At 34.2% G+C, this 5,000-nt stretch overlaps 1 pseudogene; it reads left to right on the forward strand.

Moving 5' to 3' along the window:
- Positions 1–6: 6 nt before the first annotated feature.
- On the forward strand, positions 7–115 carry LOC141346484 (5S ribosomal RNA; annotated as a pseudogene).
- The last annotated feature ends 4,885 nt before the right edge of the window (positions 116–5,000 follow it).

A 5,000-nucleotide genomic window follows, 5' to 3' on the forward strand; every position in this document is an offset into this window, starting at 1 on the left:
GCCCTCGCTTATGGCCATACCGCGCTGAGAGCGCCCGATCTCGGAAGCTAAGCAGCGTCAGGCCTGGTTAGTACTTGGATGGGAGACCGCCTGGGAATACCAGGTGCTGTAAGCTTTTGCCTTTTCTTCACTATTTATATAATATGCTGGCTTTTAGAAAGATGTGTTTTACCGCTCTATTTATTACAATCATTTAAATGTATTATAGAGTTTTAAGCGTTTTACATGTTTTTTAGGCCATTTTATTACTCTTAACATTTTAAGTGTATGTGTCTTTAATAAATGGATGGTTGGCCTGTCATGTGACTAGACACATGACAGGAAGCAGGAAGTACAACTGTATAAGAGAGCAGCATGACAAACAAAGGACAGTCACCAAACTGTTGGATTGAGGAGTTGCTAATTTTAGAGCTCAACTTTCCATTCACCACCTGCAAACTTTGGATTACACTTTCTGTGGATTGTATATACACTGGTGGACACTCACATTGGACTTATCAACACACTGGGATTCTTGGACTGTTTTTATGGTATGGACAAATGAACTGTATTCTTTTAACAGAGTTTACCTGTTTTTAGGGTATGGACAAATGAACTGTATTCTTTTAACAGAGTTGACCTAGTTTTATCGTGTTGTTTTAAAGTCTTTTATGTGAACCTTGTAAATACACCAAATCTATTTAAACCAATTTTCTTTTATGTCTCATTCTTTTAACCACTAGTCATCTCTCACAGTTAAATCTGACACCATTTTAGTCTTGTAACTCGGCTGATGAGGCCGATTGTTACACTTTTATGGGAGACCGCCTGGGAATACCAGGTGCTGTAAGCTTTTGCCTTTTCTTCACTATTTATATAATATGCTGGCTTTTACGGAGGCTGATCTTTAAATAGCCCACTTTTTGGAGCAGCCCTCGCTTATGGCCATACCCCCACCTGAGGCGCTAGAGAGCAAACAGGAAGTGAGTTGGCAGTTTGTAGTGTGCAGTAGGTGAGATAGGCTCACCATTTTTCTGGGTGTTTTTTCACATTTATTTTGTTTGTTTTTTAGTTAGAAAAAGTTTTTTTTGAGGAAGGTTTTTTTAACCCCAAACAGGTCTTTCTGTTTGGGGTTTGAGACAACCAAAATATGGATTTAATGGACAAAGAACACGGACTGGTAAAACAACATGAGATGGGAAATGCGGAACAAGGATTTGTTGCAGACATAACTGAAAGGAATATAAATGAAAGACATGGAGAAAACAATAATGAAACGTGGGCGACGGTGGTTTCAAGGAGGAAACAAGAAAGAAAAACAACTGGACAAGAACGGAAAGGAGATCTACAATCAACTGAAGGTATTGGAATTGAGAAAGAAGTTGGAGAAAAAAGAAATGTTTTATCTCAACGACAACAAATGATACAGAAATTAAGCAAACAAACAAGGTATCAGAGGGAATACAAGAAAGAAGCAACATTAACAATGACTGTTAAAGATATAGAAAATATAACAATAATAATGATAATTAAAGCAGTTGAAGAGAAAGTTGGAATGGGAAAATTGATCGGACTGAGAAGAAAAAATAATTATGATTTTGAAATGACTATGGAAAGTGAGATGGACTGTGATTTGCTGTTGAATGGAATAATGATAAACGGACAAGAATGTGAGATAAGGAAATTGTGTGCAACAGAAAGAATGGTGTCTTTCTTGAGTCTGCCCAGCTATATAGAAGATGAGGAAATCAGTCAAAAACTAATCAATTGGGGTGTAACTCCCATTCTACCACTAAGAAGAAGATATCATCCCGGGACAACGGTGGCAGACGGAACACGATTTTTGAGGGTAAAGTTTCCACAAGAGGTGACGTCTTTACCATACAACACAAGCTTCAGGACTGAAGAAGGAGTGCAGTACTTCAGAGTGATTCACGATAATCAAGTGAAGACATGCAGGATCTGTGTAAGTCCGGAGCATGAAAAAAAGGACTGCCCACAATTCACATGCAGAAATTGTCTTGAGCAGGGGCATTATGCGCGAGACTGTAAAGTCCCGCGGTGCCAAGGCTGCCAAAAGACAATGTTAAGATGCAGATGCGAGATAGAAGACGAGGAAAATGAAGATCCAGGAATGGAAATACAAGAGGTAATGGGAGTTACAACAATTGAGAGGTTAAATGACTCACAAAGGCAGACGCAAGGAGAGGACGAGAAACAAGATGACGAGGAAGAGGAGAACAACAACATAGATGAGAATAAAGAAAAGAAGGAAGATGAAGAACAAGGAATGGAGATGGGAGGAGGAGCGAACAAAGAGGATATAAATTTGATTAAAGAAGGATTTTCTAAGGAACAGGACGATGTGGACACTAATGAACTGGACTACGAAAAAGGACAAGAAAAAGAAAAAGCTGAGGATAAGGGAATAAAGACACTGACTGAGGTAAGAGGAGCAGACAATGGGGGGGGGGGGAAATTCGTGGAATGGAAAACAAAGGAAAAGAAAGACTGAATAGATGTGTAAAAACAAGAAAAGATGGATTAGACATTCAACAGGTTCTTAAAAGGCAGAAGATAAGAAGAGAAGAGCAAAAGGAAAGACTGGAGAGGAGGAAAGCTGAAATGGGTGAAGTAAAAAATACTTTTTTGAAAGACAATGAAACGGATTGAATGGTGGGTTTTGGTTTTTCCAATCTTTTCTTTAATGAGCTCTATATCAATTGTATCGCTGAATGCTAGAGGATTATCCAAATGTCAAAAGTTTGAAAGATTAATGTGTCTGACCAAAAAATGTGATGTGCTATGTTTACAAGAAACGAAATGGGAAGATAAAATAAGTGATGAAATTAGAAAATTATGGAACGGAGAAATATATAGTAACTGTGATATGGAAAGGAAGAGAGGGGTAGCTATTTTAATAAGAAAAGGAGTATTTGAAGAAGTAAATATAGATTATAAAGACACAAAGGGAAGAATAATAATTGTTAAATTTGTGTGTAATGGAAAAGAAATGAAAGTGTGTAATATACATGCACCAAATGATGAAAGAGATAAATTTAATTTTTACAGGGATATGAATGAGTTAATAGAAAAACATGACAACATTATGGTGTTAGGTGATTTTAACACTGTAATACAGAGAATTGATGTAGATGATTCAATGGGATTTAGAAGAGATAGAGGGAGGAATGAACTACATAACATAATGGAGAAATATAATATGGTGGATGTGTGGAGAGAGAGGAATGGTATGAAAAGAGAATATTCAAGAAGACAAATTGTTGACAGAGTTCTAAAGCAAAGTAGAATAGACTTATTTTTATGTAAGAAAAAGGAAGCATATTATGTCACTAAGGCGTCTTACAAAAATTATAGTGAGAGTGATCATGATTTTTTATGGATATTGATGAATTTTAATGAGGCTGATAAAGGACCAGGGGTGTGGATATTAAATGCAGAACTTCTAAAAAATGAAATATACAGAATGGAAATAGAAAGTATAATAATTAATAGTGTAAATGAGGAAATGTATGAAATGGAAAAAGGGTTTTGGTGGGACATTCTAAAAAAAAGAATAAAAAAATTCTCAATGGAATATTCAAAAAAATGGCAAAAAGTCAAAAAGATGAAAGAAAATAAGATCAAAAAAGAGTGGGATGAAGAAATGAGGAAAGTAAATGAGCATGATGAAAATATTGATAAGATAATAGAATTACAGGAAGAATTAAAGAAAATAGAAGAAGAGAAGTGTAAAGGAGCAATAATAAGAAGTAGGGCGAAAGACATTGTAGAAGGAGAAAGAAGTACGAAATATTTTTATGAATTAGAAAAAACAAGACAGAGAGCAGATATAATAAAAAGTATTAAAACAGAAGATGCAAGGATTGTAGAAGATAAAACAGGAATTTTGGAAGAAGTCAGAGAATTCTATAAGCATTTATTTACCAAAAATGAGATAGTTTTAGAAGATGAGGAATTTGTATTAAGTAAAATACAGGTTAAAGTTAATGAGGGAGACAAAGAAATGTGTGAGAGTGAGATTACGGAATTAGAAATAGGAATTGCAATTGATCAACTGAAAAATGGTAAAAGTCCAGGAATAGATGGATTAACAGCTGAATTTTATAAGGTTTTTAAAGATGTGTTATGTCCAATTTTAAATGAAATATTTATAGATAATTTTAAAAAAGGGAATTTAACGAATAGTATGAAGAAAGGTATGGTGAAAATAATTTACAAGAAAAAAGGTGATAAGAGAGACCTGAAAAACTACAGACCACTAAGCATGTTGAATACAGATTATAAAATATTAGCCAAAATTTTAGCCAATCGATTGAAAATAGTAGTACCAAATATAATTACTACAAATCAAGCATATGCTGTTCTAAAAAGAGATATTACTGATGTCATTAACAATATAAGAGATATGATATGGTACATGAAGGAGGAGAAAGAAACAGGATATATAATAAGTGTGGATTTAGAAAAGGCTTTTGATAGAGTTGAACACAAATACTTGATACATGTGATGGAGAGATTTGGTTTTGGGGAGAATTTTTTAAAATGGATAAAATGTTTATATACAGATATAAGTAGTTGTGTAAAAGTGAATGGTTTTTTAACTAAAGATTTTAAAATAACGAGATCAATCAGACAAGGTTGTCCTATGTCAGCATTATTATACACTTTAGTATCTGAAGCTTTAGGACTGGCAGTAGACCAGGAAAAGAACATAAAAGGAATACGCATAAAAGGAGAAGAATCAGAACAAAAAATATTTCAATATGCAGATGACACGACATTGTTTGTAAAAGATATTAAAAGTATGGATAAAGCAATGGAAGTTTTAGAAAGATATTGTAAAGGAACAGGGGCAAAAGTTAATAAAGAAAAAACTACATACATGAAAATTGGATTACCGAATGATCTGCTGAATAAAATGCAATTTAAGGAAGAAAAGAAGAGTATGAAAATTTTAGGTATAAGGGTTGGAGAAAATGAAAATGAAATAAGAGAAG

The sequence above is a fragment of the Garra rufa genome, chromosome 1 (genome assembly GCF_049309525.1).
Source record: "Garra rufa chromosome 1, GarRuf1.0, whole genome shotgun sequence".
Lineage (NCBI taxonomy): Eukaryota > Metazoa > Chordata > Actinopteri > Cypriniformes > Cyprinidae > Garra > Garra rufa.